The sequence below is a fragment of the Lycorma delicatula genome, chromosome 8 (genome assembly GCF_047948215.1).
Source record: "Lycorma delicatula isolate Av1 chromosome 8, ASM4794821v1, whole genome shotgun sequence".
In the NCBI taxonomy this organism is placed as follows: Eukaryota; Metazoa; Arthropoda; class Insecta; order Hemiptera; family Fulgoridae; genus Lycorma; species Lycorma delicatula.
In genome coordinates this window covers 65816413-65836764 of record NC_134462.1, presented here as the reverse complement: position 1 = coordinate 65836764, position 20352 = coordinate 65816413, and the positions used below count along the sequence as shown (strand labels likewise).

At 32.4% G+C, this 20352-nt stretch overlaps 1 protein-coding gene across 11 annotated transcripts in view; it reads left to right on the top strand.

Annotated features, from left to right (window-relative positions):
- trio (trio Rho guanine nucleotide exchange factor) overlaps positions 1–20352 on the top strand; it is a 1562448-nt gene that overhangs the window by 479889 nt on the left and 1062207 nt on the right. The gene's annotated exons all lie outside the window — the stretch shown is intronic.

Genomic DNA, 20352 nt, shown 5'->3' with positions numbered 1-20352 from the left:
TAACTATATTGATATATTACGCGCCGCTTTTTACTAGTTCGAATAAACATCGTATTATGTATTATTGACGCTATTAAAACTAAAATTTAGGTTTCATTGATGAAACCCCTTACCAATCTGGATCTTAATGATAAAATTTTCATTCCTGAATCAATTAGGCGGATACCGCTTTATAGATAAATGCGGAGAAAGGGTGATGTGAAGAGTCTTTGCGATAAAACTTTACGGAATAGCTAGGTGACGTCATTTTTCTCTTAACCATAGTGGATGCTAGGCGAAAGAAACGAAAACGGTATTTTATTTTTGTCATCCTTTTTACTTATATTTTGTACTTAGGAATTGTATTTATTATATTTATTTCTTGTGAAAGTTTAGAAAGTGTAAACAAATAGATGCGTATTGACTCTAATTGTAACTATTAGTGTTGGCACTGCTGATAGTACAGTAGAGGGAATAGTGTAGCGCGTCAGGACGTCGTAGGTTGCAAGAAGCATATATCCATCCCCATCCTACGCTTCAACTGAGCTTTCTAAAGAAGTATTAATCGTCAAATACTTCTCTACATAACTATAATGAGATCTCATGTAAATTAATACTGCTTATAAAGCAAAACTGCTCTGCTGGATTATGATACGCTTGCATGTTTATTGGATCGAATTTTAAGTGAAGGGTTTCTTCTCGAAAAGGCTTAAAATGAAAACTAGAAATATTAGTATGTAAAATATTTTATATACATAATAATGTAAGAACATTAATTTAAGTCAATGTATTATTATTATTTAATATTTCGACTTTAAAAGTGAGAATATTTTATATTTAAAAAGTAAGATAAGAAAATTACCCTCTATAATAACACTGCGCATTATAATATTGAATATTCCAGTCACAAATATTTGTAGCGGGTATGATGAGGTCATCCGTTATCAGTATTCCTTGACTACGCATGCATTGTTTATGTCAACTGTCAATTTTACGGAGACGTACTTTTTTCTTTTTCCTGTTTAGCCTCCGGTAATTACCTTTCAGATAATTCTTCATGATGATATGTATGAGTGTAAATGAAGTGTAGGCTTGTACAGTCTCAGTTTGACCATTCCTGAGATGTGTGGTTAATTGAAACCCAACTACCAAAGAACACCGGTATCCACGATATAGTATTCAAATCCGTGTAAACAAAAACTGCCTTTACTATGAATTGAACGCTGGAACTCTCGACTTCCAAATCAGCTGTTTTGGGAAGTCTCGTTCACCACTAGACCAAGCTGGTAGATTTACGGAGACGTACTGTACTTGTAAATGTTAATACTCTAGCAATAAACGTTTTAAAAGTTGTAAAGATACAGGTGAACGTCAAAACCATCAAGATATCTGGTGTAGTTTTATCTATTTCGGCTCATAGTAATCTTTCTTTTTATTTCTTTAAGTTATAGCTTTCATATTGAAATATTTCTTCCCAGATTTGTTAAAGCTAGGAAATAAGAAGGTAGAACTGAATCAGTTCTCGACTGATAGAACACTAATGTTTGACGTCGTTCATTTTTCAAGTACGTTTTGATAAATTTTGTTTGTAAATTACAATAAATTTGTATTTTTTTGAGTTTGTTCTCCTGCTCCCCTGGGCCGACTCAACAATCACGTATTACTCAGCCCAGGAGAGTGACCTTGTGACTCTAATCAGCTTCCCCACCTACCGGCAGTACGTCCGGCATTGCAGGTCGGCTCACCGGTTTCGAATCTTTTCCTTATTCTCATCTTGCCTCTGCCTGTAACCGCTAAGGCCAGGGACACCGGGCCCGGCTATGCTTTTCTCGAGCTCTACCTCGGCAGCCGGATTTCGGTCTTTTTTCCCCCTTAATGTAACTCCTCCCACTTCTTGTAATCCACTTTTTGCTCGTATAACCTCAGCCCACGAATCTCTTTACCTCTCAGCACATACTTTGTTGTAGTTTCCGGGATAATCTCTTTTATGTTATGTGGCTTTTAGATCCTCCCAACGGGCACATTCAAAAAAGGTGTGGCAGGGAGTGTCCTCTTGACCGCAATACATACAATTTGGAAGATCCCTTGTGTAAGTATACAAATCCTTGTGACCGGAGAGGAATTGTGACAGGTAGTACCCCACGTCGCCGTGTTTCCTCCCCAGCCACGGTCTTATCTCAGGAATAAGTTTCTTTGTCCACGCCCCCGTCGCAACGGCGTTCCACTTCTCTTGCAATTCTTGTAGCAAGAGATTAGTTGCATCTTCCCTGTCCATGTCCTCATAGATCCGTTTAATTTGGGTACACCGTAACTGGATCGGCGGTACCCCGGCCAGGACTTCCGCCGACACCGTTCGGTACGGCGTGATCCTTAAATTCATTCGTTTCTGCAGTGATGTCATCATATTCACATTCCTTTTGTTGTTTAGTGCCGAAAACCAGACTGGCACTGCATATAACACTATAGATTCACTACTATCATTCTTTTAGCTGCTCTGGGTCCCCAATTGGTGCTCATCAGTCTACTCAGAGCATTGACAATCCGATCCGCTTTACTGCATTCTTTATTGAGGTGTCGGTTGTATAACCCATTTTGATTGAACAAAGAGCATTGTTTCTAGTCTAAGCCCATCGACCGTAGCTTGAATTCTTCTAATCTTTCGTCGGCCTGCCACAACCATAAGTTGCATCTTTTGTAGAGCGAATCGTAGCCCCCTTATCACCAACCACATGCTTATGGCTCTGTTCACCATTTGCTCCACTTAATCTTCTGTGGACCCATCAACGAGCATCGCCAAATCATCGGCGTACGCAACGAGTGTCACCCACTTCGGGAACCCCAACCTCAAGACCCCGTCAAAAACCAGGTTCCACAAGATGGGGCTTAGCACAGATCCTTGGAAAATCCCCCCCCCCCATACATCCGGAAACGTATTTCTTTCTACTTTACTGGTGTCAGCAGCTCTTTACCCTTAAGCTAATTACTTATTGACGCTCTTAGGTATGAACTTATATTTATCCTCCGCATTTAGTCCAAGACCTTTCTCCACGGAATGCTATTGAAAGCATTGCGGATATGCAGGAAGACCATCGATGGTATCTTTCTGGTCTTCCGGGTGCCCGCTCTATTTGTTTCTATCCACCTCGCTACTTGATGAGCGCATCCACCTTGGATTTTACCTTGGTGTACCCGAATTGCAGTGGCGCCAATCCTCCGGATGCCTCTAACTCAGACTGAACTCGTTCCTCCAAAAGCCTCCTCTATAACTTACCGTTCGTCGGCAATAAACATATCGGTCTGTATGTTTGTCGCTGACTTACATTCACCTGTTTCGGGAACAACAGCAAATTACCCACTTTCCATGTTGTAATCAACGTCTTGTTGATTACCTCCAATAGAACCCATGGATATGATTTTGCTAACGCCTTTAATAGGGTGCCTGAGACCCCGTCTGGACCCGGGCTCCTCTTTGAATTTATTCTACCAACTGCTTCGTGTAATTCTTCTATAGTGAACCTTCTCTCTTCCTGCGTTGTGGCAGTTACGCGTTGTGAATGAGACGATCGTTTATTGTGACAATAAATATATAAAACATTTATCTGCTGTTTAAAATCTTAATGTAGAATGTATAAAACTTAATATCTTTTCGTGTACAATATAACTTGGATATATAATAATTTCAGTTTTATTTAATACGGTTGTCCGCTTCGTTCATTGAGCACGAATATGTTTGGAATAGGTAAAGATAATGAACTGTATAAACATTCTTTTAAATCCACAGACTGTAATTTATGAAGTATAAGTTACCGTTTATATATTTTTTTTTTTCGGTTTTCAAAGAGAAGTTATGTGGATATAGGGTAAAAACTGACTGAGTGCTGTTTATTTTGTTTGAAATTCAAAAGTTAATTAGGTTTTTAGGGAATGGGTGAAATTAGGTTTTTGTTGACAAGAGGAAAAAATGAACCACTTAAGGGAGCTAGAGTATAAAATTTTGTAAGGAGTGGAAATCCCTTGCTTCATCCCCCTTTCCACAAACAAATCCCTGATCTAATATCATTGATAATGTTTGTTGAAGCTTCGGTGGGTTTTGTCTTGATAAATCTCTCCCTATCTCATTTAATAATTTTACTTTCTACGTCCTCTAACATATTTTAACAGGAATCGGTTGGTGTCTCTCTCTGTCTTACTTTCTCTCTGTAATTTCAGTTTTCCCTTGCTCTTAGTCCTTTTCCTCCTTCAGATTGGTGTTCTTGTTCGTGGTAGATGTTTATCGTCGTTCAACTTTCTTATTGGATATTGAACTTTCCTATAAACTAATAATTACATGTGGATAACTTGAGGTTGAATATTTCGGTCCCATGTACATAGGCATATAAACTTACAACCAAAATCTTATTATTGTTAGATAACTTAAATTTAATTACAAACATTTAACGTAATTTAATCATTTAACTTGATGCAATAAATTTACGTTCTGTTAACTGTTGGTTGGGAGATTTTTTTGTTCGATTAGTGTATATATTTTCTACTGTACTTTCAGAATTTATATTTCTCCAAATGGACCGATTTCGACGGCTTTGTAATTTTATTAAGGAAGTTCTAATGATTTCGTAGTATGTTTATCTAAATGCAATATCTAAAACTTAATTTTCTCAAACATAGTTACCCCTGATATATTAATAAACTATTAAATATTATTAAAAAGTACAAATCTACCTTACTAGCAATTAATTTTGAACTTCTCTAGATCTTTCAGTTCTCAGATCAACGTCAGGAAATTAAAATATATATCATAAAACAAAGTTAAAAAAATAAAATATTGAGCCATTATTTTTTTAAATGTTTAATAAATAAATTATTTATCTGTATAATAATTATCTGGCTGGTTATCAGTATACTGAAAGTTCAAGTTAGTATAATGATAACCAGCAATCAGTCATGACTGTTTAATATCTTAATTATTTACCTTTTTTTTATAATGATATTTTAATCTCCTGACGATGGTCTAAGGACTGAAAGATTTAGAGCAGTTCAAAATCAATTGCTGGTAAGGTGAATTTGTACATTTTAATAATATTTAATAACAAAAACTTTTAATTGTTGCAATTAGCTTTTAGTATTGTCAGCTTAAGAAATAAACTAAAACACATTTTGATAAAATTAATTTCTAATTAACTTCAAAGATGTGTAATAAATTGTTTTATTGATTTGTTATTTAATTTTATCTATTTATTTGTAAATCCTGAAAATTTTGTTTCGTTTAGTACCTAGTTAATATATGCTATATTTTAATCTGTTTTGTCTTTAATAAACTTCTAAATTTTTCCTTTTTGCGTTTAGTTTCTATGTATCTTATTTGTAAAATTTTACTCATAATAAAATTATATTTTTTAAACATGTTATGTTTAAAACCTTTACGTGTTTATTACACATTCAATTAAGTTATTCTACATCAAACATAAAATAGTTTGTTTTTTCGATCCCAATATTTTGTTTTTATCTCAAATTAAAACTATTAAAAATGTAGTTTTTGTATTTTTTCAATTATTTTGGTCTGATTTCTTATAAAATGACTAAATTTTTTCTCTAATTTTGATCCTAAGAATAAAAATCTGGCTTAATTTTACCGAAGGCGTAGAAATCAGACCGAAATGTCTCGCCAGCCGTCACTTGCTACGAAACGTTTCCGAACGTTTATATGAAGTTTCTTCTTTATTTTCACCAGTAAAACAAGTTCTGAAAGTTTATTATATTTTTCGTTAATTATTTGGTTTATTTCTTATTTCGGAAAGCCTCGTTAGTAATTTCTTCCTGTCGTTTCTCTGTAAAATCTCCAGTGTCGATTTTCTTTTTCAATTATATAAATATGACTTTTCTTGCCTTTGGGTTTATGCTTATTGCTTTTATTTACGTGATAGCATTTTTTGTAGTCCTCTCTTTATTTTTAATAAAATAAATTTATGTAGAATATTATTAATTACAAATCTTTATCGTATAACTAACTATTAATATTATTATAATTATAAAAAGTCGTCCTGATAAATATTGTTGACCTATATGTTTTTTTTTTAAGATTTCTCTCATGAATTTAAATTTTTTAAATATTTTATATGATTAAAATATTTTTAGTGTTTTTAAACAGTCGATTCGACGTATAGTCAGTTCTGATAACATAAGTTAATTAAGATAATTTTAAAAGATTATTGTATTATATTGGTTACTTGTTTTGTGTGTATACATATATATATGGTAAAGTTAAAATAATATTTTTTATAATACGTATAACTCAAATTAGTATCATTTGATTACCTTGCAACCAAAATTTATTACACTTTAGGTTACAGAACCGGTAGCATAATGTGAAATTCAAAAAGAAATTCCAAATTAATTAAGAAAAAGAAAGTTATAATACTTTCCTGGCATCGGTTATTTAATCCTATATAATTACGTGAAGTTACCTAATATATATATATATATATTTTAGGGGGGGGGGAAGTATTGCATAATAGTGTTTAAATAAACCAAAAATTGTTTCAAAAATACAAAAAAAAAATTGAATTTTTTCCGCTGTCCAACTCCAAATTTACCTTCTAAGAAAATTTCTTGATTTTTCTACGTTTACTTTGTTAATCGGAACAAACTGGAAAAAAGTTTCATTAAAATTGTATACTCAATAAAAAGTTGCCTGAAATTTCTTTTTTGGCGACGGGGAGTGATGAATTATGATGAAATTTTATTGTTAATATGATTACTAAAAGTTTTTTAATGTTATTAAAAAATTTATTGAAAAATTTTAAAAAATCTCTTTAAATTTTGATCGGCTCGCACACCCTCAATATTGTCCTATAGTTTTTGTTTTTTTTTTTTAACAACACTTTATATAAAGTGGTGTTACGTATATAAAAATTTGAGAAAATTTACTCCCAAAATTCCTTTACCCGCTGGAGATATTGACCCAAAATTTTACAGATAAATTCCCCCATATATACGAGGCTGTGTTCAAATTGTAATCAAAATCGGTTTATCAAATCAAAAGTTATTAAGTTTCAAACACGTCAAAATACGTACGTAGTACAAAATTTGACCCCTTCTTTTTTTTTGGTCGCTAAGTAATGACAATCGAGAAATTCGAAAGAAGCCCATACCCCGTTTTTTGACTGGTTACCATACTTCTTTCTGACAGCATAGCTGCAGAACTACGATAATGCTAGACGTAGTTATTTTTCTTTCTCTTCTTCGCAAATGTTGGATAAACACATTTTTAGTCGCGCGGTCTATTAATTTAAGCAATCAATTTTTTTCATTAATCTATACAATGATGTAATGTTATTATTAAAAAAAATAATAAAAGGCTAAGAAACAACTACATGGGTAGATTTAAAAATTGTTAAAAGGAAAAACCTGGAATGTTTTGCACATACGATAAATTATCCGGTTTTTACGTTTCCTATTTCACGGGAAAATCATGGGAAACTATGATACAAGTTGACGCATAATTTCACGGTTGAATAATTTGAGGGAGTCGTTTTTCGGATCAACGGTCTCTTTAATCCGATCAGCTGTAAATAAAGTTGTAATTGTCCGTATTCTTGGCAACATTCGATAACGGATGAACTAAGAAAGGAGGTATTGAGGAAAATGTATAACAATTTTTCAACCGTTTAGTTCTTTAAGGTTTTATTTTATCGTAAATCTTTCAAGTTTTTCGCTCTAAGATCTATAATTTCATTCCAGTTTTATTAATTCGTATCAGTATTTTAAATTATGATTATCAACTACGTATAATTTTATGATGTATAAATTTTAACTACAACTGTTAGTATTTGTTTATAAATTACAATATTTGCATATAAACAATGTCTGGTACAGTATATTAAATAACTTACAGCGTAACGATACATTAAATCCTTTGCTTCTGCGTTTGTTATTATTAATATTTGTTCGATTAATGAATTAACATTCATTATTTTAAGTGTCTTTTCAAGAAAATAATTTTATCAGATGTATATAATATGTTTATTTCTCTGCGTGTAAACAAATTTTTATTACATTTTCTTACACATCGTACATAATTATTTCAAATTCTTTATTTGAATAGGTTTCGAAATTAAAAACTTTATCCCCAGCTGCGGATGATGTCATTAGTTGATTGAATTTTTTCACTTTCTGACAAATAGTTTTATCGATTTCGCGTATATTAGCTGACCCAACATATCTTGATGATTTTAATGAATTTTTTTTAGTAATAAAAAAATAATTTTGTAGTTTCCTTTTGTAGATTTACATTTAATAATATTTATTTTCGAACACAAAATTAAGGCTGGGTTTTAAAATACTGTATTTAATTAAAAGAATTGTATCTAAATATTTCTAGAATTTACCGTGATGAGTTAAAACTATGTATATATAATGCTTTGTATTGTTGTAGAAAGGGGGATATATATATATCAATTGTTTATTTTCATTTTCCGGCCCGGTTTTTCTTGCCGCTGTCTCGTGTAAACTATCTCAGGTAGAAGGGTAATCCTTGTGGTGAATAAAGTGAAGGTTTAGCTTCTACGATAATGGTACTATCGTTTAGTGGGCTTAGAAAGCTGATACACAACAGTATATTTAGCTCATTGAAGTAGGCAACGGAAACTACGTCATTGTTCGTCCCTCCCCGACACTAGTAATCCTGTTATGAAGTGCTTGTTATTCTTTAGAATAGCCATCATTTTTGAGATGACATACTTAACGTATGTCTCATTTCATATAGCCTTATATCATTTAAGAAACATATCTTTATAATTCGATAATGTTTTTACCTCTATTATTTAAAATTGATTACAAATGGATGTTTTATTTCGTATTTTATTTTAAACATATATAATTTGAAAAAAAAAATTATAGAAGAAAAACAAAAAAAAGAAAACATCCTAATGATTTTAGTTAATGCTGAAGGAATTTTTGGATGATGCATCAAAATATTTTTTATGCAGGCAATATAAAAAAATAAAAAATCAGCTCTTCATTTATGTACTTGGAAAATGGAGTTAAATAAGAAACCTATCCATTGATTGCCACCACTTATCATTGGAACGCAAGAATGGTGGTAATTTCAATATTTCTCCCTACAGATCGCAAACAGTATAAATAATTAAGTATCATGTAAACAGAATATCGGTAAATGAAAAAGAAATAAAAATAAGAATATCAATGGCTAAGGAGGTATTTAACAGTAACAGTGATTTTGTAGTAAAATGGAGTTAGACTTGAAGCGTTTTATGAAATGTTATTCGTACATTTGAAGTGTAATTGTGTACGGAGGTGAAACATAGAAAGTAAAAAAAAGGAAGAAATTAGGAAATATTGAAGGCATTTGAGCCTGAAAGATAAAAATACAAAAGACAAGATAAAATGGACGGAGATTAAGGGAAGAATGAAGTAATAAGAAGAAAGAACGAGAATAGAAGCTCAATCAAAACAGGAAAGCTTTACTGATTGGGATATATCATCAAAGAAGAAGGATTGATTAAAAACGTTTAATTTAATTTATCAGCTATCACGTGATGCAATAGGTTTTTAGTTATTACCAAAAAAATGTTAAATGAACTTAATGTGAACTGTAACAGCAGTTATGAGCAATTTTTAAAAGTATTTCAGCTGTGTCAACGTACTCTACGTACGGGGTTAGTTGGCGTATTGTTCTTAATAGGCAAATTAAGGTTAATTCAAACATATATGCGTTCACTAAATATAAATATTTATATAACTGTGAAATCATTTAAAAAGATCAACAAATAGTCAAAACTTTTGATAAAATATTTTTACGTAATTTTTTTTATATCGAATGAAACCAAAATAAAGGGTAAAAATTGTATAAAAAATTAAATCAAAGTTATCAAGTCTAAATTTTAAATATAAAAATTCTAAAAGAAAGAATTAAGGGCTCATATGTCATCAAAAAATAACAATTCTGGCAACGGAAAAATTTGTCTGGGCCACCGGCATTTTTTTCATGTGCCCATAAATGGCAATCGGTGCACTGAATCCATGACTCCTTCAATTTACTGGATTATAATGATAACATGCAGTAGATTACTTGTTTTCTGATTCAGAATCGATTTTGTATTGTTTTTTTTTCGGGTTACGCTTTTGCCTTTCGTCTTCTTTGATGGTAGAATATATATTTTTTTTAAAGGTCGCATTTCCGCAGCATTTGGTTCAGCTTGAAGATCGTTTATCAATGGAGTTTCCGTTAATACAGCTGTTGACTTCTTTCGTTTATGGCTTTTTCTTGAACGAGGACCAACTTTAGGATGAGGTCAAATATCTTCTGGTGTGAATAAAATATGAGGTCGATTACATGGGCCGATAACTGAATTATCCAAAAAACTCTTGAGAGGATGCTGATGGATTTTTTTATTGATCAGTGACTTTTGTTACTTCCACTTTTTCATTTGCGTTGACATCGGGAATAGTTTCAGGATCAGAATTTCAAGGATTAGGTCTGTCAGTGACGTCGCTTGGCATAAAATCGCCGTCTTGGAAGATATCACAGCTGAAGGGACAGACCCCCGTATATAATGTTAGACGGACAAGCAGGTAAAGATAATGTTCTAACGACTCCCGGAATATCGAGATAGTCGTTGTGCGACTTGCATTGTTCACCATCCATGGATCACAAGTACTATTTACATATTTCTTTAACGGCCTATCAATGTTTTTGTCCAGCGGCCGTAACCCATGCGAACAATGAGGTAGAAATGACAAAACTGTAATTCCATTCTCTTTACAGAAATCCAAACCTTCTACTGGCAAATGGGAATCGTGGTTATTCCCATCAGAAGGAAAAAATTACTGGATGATCCTTGGAACATTGTGTATGTTTAGCAAGATGTTTTAAATAATTATATTTTGGTTGTCATCCAGCCTGATGGATTATCACCTCCTGGACTTCCAGGTAGACCGGTTGAAACAAAATGATGCTTAAAGTTAACCCGAGGGAACAGTGTCTCCGGTAACTGAAATCGATGGATTTCTTTTCTAGCTTCATTCACTATTCTTGCAGCTCGTAACATAACATCAGGCGAAGTTTTCCCACTTTTGGTTTTTAGCTTCTTATTTTAGTTTTCTTTTTTTAAATTTATATTTAGACCTTTGGTAATTCGAAGTAAATATAATAATGTTTTTAGTTCATATTTAAATTCATACATTGACAATCTGTTCAATTATTTGTCCATTACTCTTATTTTTTTAATTGTAGACAGAGATTTTTATAGTTTGTATATTTTTATTCATGCATAATTTTTCCGTTTGTACAATGTACGAGTATTTTTTTTTTTTTTTTAACGAATGTGCGTGTTTATAACATAAATCTATGTATTATGTGCATTTTAAGGTTGTATTTAAATGTCGAAAATAACGTGGTAGATATATAAATGTTTACTGTTCACTATCCCCCAACTGCATCATTAAAAGTTATGGTGTTACAGTTCGTGTTAACTTTGCACAAATAATGTCAGTAGTACACCGTTTTCAAGCTTTAAACAGGACAATTGAACTGTACATTAATAAATTTGTTAAAATTTCGCTTATAACTATAAAAAGATAATAAATGGAAAAACAAAAATTTATTTACCTTTGTAAAAATTCAGTAAATTATTCTAAAACGCATGCAACTCAAAGGAGACTACTATAATTACAATAAAACAAAGACTACATCTAGTTGAACGATAGTTGCTTACATCAGCATTGCAACTGCCTGAAACTAAAGTTATTACTTTTACACAAACTAAAGTTATTACTAAAGTTACACATGCGCCAACTTATTCCTGCGCCTACTAGCCCGTATTTCCTATCGCTACGTAAGCTTTAAACTTGTATATAGGATATGAAAAATATCATGCGTGACCGGGATTCGAATCCGGGACCTATGGATGAAAGGCTGAGACGCTACCACTCCACGGAGAACGGCAATTTGAAATTTGCACGTATAACAAAAGAAAAAAATAAGTTTACCTTTTAATATTTTACGTTGCATAATTATTATTAAAAAGATAATTCATTAATTTAAAAAAATATACAATTTAATAACGATTAAGAACAACCGAGCCATTTCTATGCTGATAAACATCTCATATAATAAAGCTACTACGATAACAAACCCTCTGGGGTCATCAATTCTAGATTTAACTAATTATTCCAGTGTGCATCATAATCTGACTAATTATCTTGTTTGATGATCTATCAGCTGGTATTACCTTGTAATACTATCTGATAACTTATATAATTTACTTTAATCTTTTTTCTATGTTTCAGGTATGTATGCTGTTTTGTGTATCGGCTGTATACTTTCAATATCTTCGTAAGTTATTAAAAAATTTTGTTAAAATTTATATTTATTTAATTTACGTACACACACATCAGTCGAACAGTTGATAATATTGTTTTGGATCTAAACATAGAATTCAAATGCCTATATTATTGGACTTATAAGGAATATATAGATTTAAATTTAGATGAATTCAGTAATTAAATAAAGTACAAATAATCTGATAAGGACTTAAAAAGTCTTTGAGGAAACTATTATCCCGCAACAATATTTCGATGCGGATTTAACAGTATTAAAATTGAATTGACCAACATATACTTGTATTTTAATGAGATAATCCTAATGAAATCTCAACTGTACCAAAGGAAAATCCTCTTGACGTTTTTACTTCAATTTTAGTGCGTTGATTAGTAGGTATTATGAGCCTAGATTGGTTAGTTAAGGTCGCGTCTGTTTATTTATTAGGCACACTCCTACCTTCAAACTGCCTGAAATAGCACAGCCTTTACAACGATAAATGATTTAAAAGTTTGTAATTTATTAACGATTCGTAAAGTTAAACGTAAGCGGATTTCCTTTTTTTCTGTTTAGCCTCCAGAAATCACAGGTATTACTTCAGAGAATGAATGAGGATGATACGTGTAAGTGTAAGTGAAGTGTAGTCATAGTCTTATACGTTTCAGGTCGACCATTTCTGAGATGTGTGGTTAATTGAAACTCAACCAACAAAGAACACCGGTATCCACGATCTAGTATTCAAATCCGTATAAAAGTAACTTCCTTTATTAGAATTTGAACACTTGTACATTCCTACTTCCACAAAACTTCACATTATCTAGAACTACAAGTATATTTAAAGAGGCACACAGACGCATGGGAAATCCTCTTTGGAATAACCGCAAAAGGTAGGCCTCGAGAATTAAATATTCTCAATGCGAAACGTGCTCGAGGAGAAACTCTATAGTTCTGGTGGACTGTTTAGGACTATGATTACGAGCGAAAAACCACTTAATAATAATGAGCAGGCCTACCCGAGCGTGTGTGCTATTTTACCCGTCCCGTTGTCAGTCCGATCTCTGTTTCAAAAACTGTTTTATTCAAAATTCCACAATTAAGAAGATTTTATCGAAATTTATGAGTCCTAGCTTTGACTTTGGCTTATGAAAAGCAATGCATATTACGATAGGACCAAAAGTGCCGCCTACACACGATTAATTGAAAAAATAAAGATCATTGAGCGAGGTTTTGAAAAAAAAAGTATGATTAAAAAAACTAATAACTTGGGAAGTGCGTTTAGGAAGGACAAAAAACTTTTTCCAGTTTCCAAAAACGTAATGCCGTAGTGATCCTCTCGTGAAATGATGTCGCTGCTCGTACGATAAGATCTTTTTTCTTCACAATCGGTGTAACCTATTAATAAAGTTAGTATTATGAAGATTTAAATAAGTTTCTTCATCTATCTTCAAGTATTTATGATAATCTTTAAGTACTCACTTGAATAATACGCATCTCTTTTTTTCGAAAAAGATTTTTTCTTGAAAAAAATCTTCAGTTCTACTAGGCTTCTTCATGCGAGTTGTATAACAATTTGTTGTTTATAAACATCCGAAAACAGCCAGTACATCATCATCTGTCATCTGATGAAGCCATGATTAACTAAACTGACTAGAGCCGCTCTTAAGTGATTTTCCTGAGCGTGTGTGTGTGGGCGATAAAAAACTTAGACCCGATCTAGAAATCCTTAAGCCTTGATCTGTGCATTTATTTCTCAGAAGATTTTCCGTACGTCTGTGGGCCGCTTAAAGCTCATTTAGGCATATAGTATTTAGGTAAATTTAATTGATGTTAAAACTTGTTCTTTGTTTTTAAAATGTTAACTTTCAATCGATACTTATCAAGTTATATAAGTAAGTTAGTTATATAACTTTACAAGCCTTTCGTTGAAGAAATGCTGTTGTAACTTAGTAAATCTGTTGTATCTGATGATTTCACCATATATATATATCTTCGTTTTAAGGCTTAATTAAAAATTCAATAAATAAATAAATAAATATATATATATATATATATAAAATACATAAGGTCATTTATATTTAAGGTAAATTTAATAAGGTTGAAACTAAATATCAGGAAATTTCAGCAAGATCGCAGTCAGCTCTCTTTGTATTATAATAATGATTAATAACGTACATATTATTGTTGTAATCATTTTTTTAATCTATAATTTTTTATAAAAAATTAAATTTATTTTAAAAATAGTTTTATATTTCTTTAGAGAATTGTACGAAATTTTTTTTCACATAGAGAGCTTATTACATATTTAGACCATTCTCAGATGCAGCGTGTACTTGCATTGCATGATAACCTAAAATAAGTTTTCTGGAGTTATACGAATGAATTTTACCGACGTCATGAGGTCAGTAACCTAATACTGTTACTTAAATTTACTTAGTCTCCGTTATATAGGTTGCCGCCAGTTTCATTTTTGATATTGTTTAGTGAGGGAGCAATGCTGTGTATTTTATTCAATTAAAACGGTTAATTGGTTCAGTTCATTCAATTACAGCTGATCAAAATTAATTGATTTTAGTTTGACATTTTTGATTATATCATAAATTTTTTAATTTTATCTATTATTATTATGATTAATAATAATAATAATAAATTATTCGTTGACTTAGTTTATTTATTTAATTTTTTTTTTTAAATACGTCATCAGAAGGAGGGTATATGTTTTGGTGATCCAGAGCTGTTTCTATTTTCATAAAATAAATATCAAGCGATTTCTCTTCATCATATCGGTGATAGTAATCGTGTTACAAAAACGTATTTATAAAATCATGAAGCCCGGTATAAAAATACTTGAAAAGTGGTTTCCAATTATATATAATGGGTATATTGTGTAGGTTTCTGTATTAATAATCTGCTTGGAAATGTAATAGAAAAGTATTTGTATGATTTAGTAAAACAATCATGAAATTATAAATAGGAATAAAAAATTATAAAATAAATTAAATTAAATGATCGGAAATTCCCTAGAGTAGTTTGACATTTGGTTTGAAAAACGCAAACATGAAGTTATAAGTTAAATTAAATGAGCTTTCATTATTTGTTTTACAAAAATGTTTAAATTCTAATTTTCAGGAATAACGTAAATTGTTCGTTGTTTACACGTGAGAGAGTTTGGAGTTGTGTAATTTGGGGAAAAAACGTTCAATATTTATTTTTAAAATGTATTAGTATTATGGAAGCTATATATATATATATATATATATTTCTCGGATAGAGAATCTTGCCACTAGAAAACATTTGATTTTTGTTTGAAGCAGGAATTACTCTTCTTATAAATTTGTTAAAATATTTTAGTAAAGATTTATTTTAATTTGACTTTTTTTTTAATAATTTGATGGTTTTATTACTTTTCAACACCTCTCATGTTTGGCTGTTTATGTTACCGATCTAAAACTTTGTAATTTTCATTAATTCATTTACTCAAGAAACAACAGGCTGACGCCCAACTATATATTCTACATCTTAGATAATTTTGTAAATGATGAAAAAAGCCGTCAGTTCAAGTTTTGAATCCAGAACTCTCTGGATAAAAAGCAGAAACTCCGCCATGGAGATAGGCGGAGTTTATCCTAATAATAAGTTTTTTCTACTTTTATTCCTTTTACTTATAGGAGTAAACATTATTATCATCATGGAAAAATATAGTCTTCAGTTCTTGACAAATGTTAATTTTTTGAGGGTCCATAAGATAAAAGTCTAACTTTTAAATAAGATTATTTTTTCTATATCTATTCCGTATATTGACTCCTATTCGGCCTGTTGCTACACGTGTTATTATAGTTGGCTGTGCTCTGCATTTAGTTAATTATAATTTCTGTGTATTTTATTAAATTTTAAACATTTTTTAAATCATTATTGTTTTTAATAATTCTGATTTTTATATTATTTTAAACATTTTTATTATGTTTCGAGTTGTCAGAGCTTCCTTTCAACGGTATATTTAATTTATGGGTAAGTTTTATATGCCGCAGTTTCGAGGAGGGAATATACGAGATCGCGCATTTAATTCACCTAACGGGAAGACCAGGCAGCAAAACGAATCTCTGGATCTGAAAGCCAGGATCTCCTTCAAGGCATAGAAGCAATATCGAAGAAAACTTGGCCAAGCTGGCAACAAAAGAAAATATTTTTACTTTATCGGCTGGTTGCAATTCGCGATCTTATGGCATTTTAAAGGAGGGATACGCCAAAATTTTGAGTCGGCTGGACATTACGAAGACCGGATACTCCGTAATAATTTATTTTTTAAATGGCTGAAATTTAAATCTGACGAAGACTGTCGTTTGATTTGAGGGAGTTTTGTAGAAATATGTTACAAATAAATCGGTAAGTAGTTGTTAATCGGGCGCATATACTTTGTAAAAAAATGCCTCACATTTGCCATTCGGTAGCGATATCGAATGCATGTCGAAAAACACAAGGAGGTTACTAGGAACTGGCATGATCATACACAAGGAATTTTGTTTGGAAACTAGAAAAAAAGAGGGAAAGTTTTTTGCCATTCGAAGGGAAATTATTAAGGCGATGGGCAATAAGAACATGGTTATTAACGTGGATCAACTAATTGTGGAGGGTTAAACATTTACTTAGACGAAGGTGGGACGGTTGATATGCGGATTACAGGACGCCGTGGTAAAATTAAATGAGATGTTCAATTATAACTTTGCGGAAATTGTTAAAAAAGTTAATGGGCAAACCGGGGATTGTTAAATAGTTTCAAATTATCTGTCAGGAATGAGAGAGGGATAAAGTGCTAAAGAGTGTATAACATTTAATATGTAAACGTTACAATAAGAGGGTATAAGGTTTTGGCACTCAGCAGTGGTTGTATTATTCCTGTCTTTTATAAAAAAAGTATGATATTGAATGTTTGAATGAGAAAACTGGACGATATGAAAATTTGTTTTAGGTGTATAAAATTGTACGGGTTCCAGCGGTTAGAAGTTCGTGTTACGAAAGGGCCAAAGGTGGAATTATGCTAGCTTATAAATCTAATTTGCGAGATTTAAATTATATTTTTTTTGTTAGCGGAAGAGGGGAAAAGTTATGACAGTAGATGGGATAATGCATCTGTATTTATGTAGTACGGTTTACGTAAGCAGTAGTGAGATGTGAGAGGATGTTTTTAGATGATTATAAGCTTTAAGAAATATTGGCGAAAACTGTTACGTTGTTCTGTTAGGGGATTTCAATAAAAGAATAGGGGATCGACGGGTACTGCCATTTGAAATAATGGAGAGTGAATGGAACGTAATTGGTTACAGTTGTTCGAACGATAAGGTGGTTAATACTGGGTGCATAAAGTAATTGAATTATGTGAGAGGTTTATCCCATTCATCACGCACAGATGTGCGTGATGAATGGGTAACAGGGAATGGATAACAGGAAGCGATAAGAGGGGTGAATGGACTTTTATTGTAGATATGGGAAGTTCGGTTGTAGTATAGTTAACGATTTTCAAGTTTTTTCCACGGATTTCTCGGATTACTTGTCCATTGTGGTGAGGATACAATGACATGGTCTAATAAACGAAAATTGTTTGTTGTCTCTGATACCGAAGCTGAGGTGGTTTGCGGTTGATACAGTAAGGTACAAGGATGCGTTGGAAAATTTGACTTAGAGCGCGAGTTTGCCTGCGGGGATGTCGAAAAGTGAAAATTCTGATGGGGATCAGGATGGGGGAAAATGTTGGGTTTGATTTATGAGGCAACTGGGGGAAATATGTTAATTAGGGGAAATATTAAAGAACCCAGGAAGCAGAAATCGTTCGACTGGGAGTGCTTTAAAGCAAGGAAAAAATGTTTTGTATGTTTACATTTATATAGACATGTTAATACTGAACGATCGCGTCTTATTTATTAGGAAGAAAGAAAGAAAGAATTTATCTTAATCTATGTAATAAAAAGAAATCCATTTTTTTTAGAGGAGTAAGAGAAAAATTTCTTTCGCATTGGGATTCAAAAAACTTTTTGGAAACGGTTAAAATATTTCAAAAGAGCGGATTTAAATGTACGGGGGGAAACTAAGCAAGTGAATGGGAACAGAATTTCCGTGGTTTCCTATACATAGGAAAAGGGACAGCTTCAGTTGCATATGCGTTACTATCTAAGATGAAAGAAACTTTGGATTCTCCAACTGATGGAGTAGAATTAAACGTAGTTTTGCAGAAAGCAAAAGAAAATATGGTCCGGGCTTCGTCAGAGAAAATAACTTTAGATAAAAATTCTGGGTCCTCCTCCAATTAGGTCAGTAACCAATAGCACATTTCCATACAGCGATAAGGATCGTCTTCTGACATGTGGTGTAACACTTGTAACTTGTACGGGTGATTCTTGTTTTTGTGTAAGATCCTTTATACTATTGACCGAGAAAAGCCCATTTCCAAGCTTATTCGACGAATTGATTTTTTCGGACTTGAAGATGCCTTTGCTGAAATCCCTTCCACTACCTCTTCTGTAGTGCTCGGACGTCCAGATCTTTTAGCATCGGCACCACTACTTGTAGCCTTGAACTTTGCTAGCAGTCTGCCAACCGTTTTGTGCGACACTGGCTACCGTTAAGGATCCCTCACATTAAATTCATTTACAGAATCCTTCTCTTCCACAAAGGAGGATAATCTGTACCCGCTTTTCAGTGGTCAACATCTTTCAGTCCTGCAACTAGAAAACGGAGTAAAATTAGTAAAATCTTTATGGTGCAGGACTTTTGGGACACCTTGTACTGTAGACAGTATTTTTAATCCGCATACTTTAATTAATTTTAAACCTAGAATTAGGGGTGTTAAGGTATTTTGTCGATTTTAAGGCCTCTTTTGTTTTTGTATAAATTAACTGGTTTGTCTTACAAGTTTTGTAGGGTTATTGAAGATTTATATAAAAATACGCGTGCAGTTGTGTGATGTACTTACGGCTTTAATAGATTTAGCAACTTAAAACAGGGATGCTTGTTGTCACCCGCTTTGTTCTCGTTGTTCATCAATGATCTTAAAATTTGAAAAAAATGATTATGGTTTTAGGATAGCGGATCTGCTAACGAGATATGAAAGATGGTTTTGGGGGAAAAGACCAAATCGAGGCTGTCAGTAAGTAAAAATATTTGGTTGGGCGTTACTTTCATGTTTTTGCTGTCTTTTAGATAGCACACAAAAGAAGGGTATCAGTAGCCACATTTGGTTTGAATAATATATGGAAATAGTTGTTTTTTTTTTGGCTAATAATGAATTTCCCGTGAAAAGCAAGCGGGACGTTATTGAAGCGATAACAAGGATGGTGATAACATATGGGGGAAAAGTTCGGGGTTTTTATATGAACGATGAGTTAAGAGGTCGTTTTTATTAAAAAGTTATTTTGTTTTCCTTAGGCCATCCCTAATTATGTAATATACTTGGAAACTGGCAAGATTAATTTATTCCATTTTCATTTTAGTATGAATTTTAAATATATTATAAAGATATTAAACTTAAAAGAAGATTGTTGGCCGCGTAAACTTGCTATTAAAATTATCGAATACAATATGGGGATGTATAGGGGTTGGAAGTCAATGGCGGAAAGGTATGGCTGTGAGTTTAGCGAAGGTGTAGAAGGCGCGATTGACTAGAATGTACAGCTAAATTTTGTGAGTGGGTATGTGAAGAGGGATTTACGAGGGAAATGAATGGCAAGTGCGGAAGATCATTTCATAATATTTACAATCGTCTGGTTGTTGTACTCAGGGATTGTAATTATTTTACTGGTAAATTTAACAGGAGCGAAATGTAAGCGATATGTAGAACGCGAGGTGCACTACGGTGATTAAATAAGAGTCCGGGTAGGAATTATGGGTATTGGCTATGCACGTCATATTTAGATGACGAAAGAAGACATATCGCATTTTATCATAAGATGCTTGATATTAGTGGATATAAGAATTGTTAAAATAGTGTCTTAACGGAGGAACAGATAATTACCCTACTTAATGGGAAAGACTGATGGGATATTATTGTG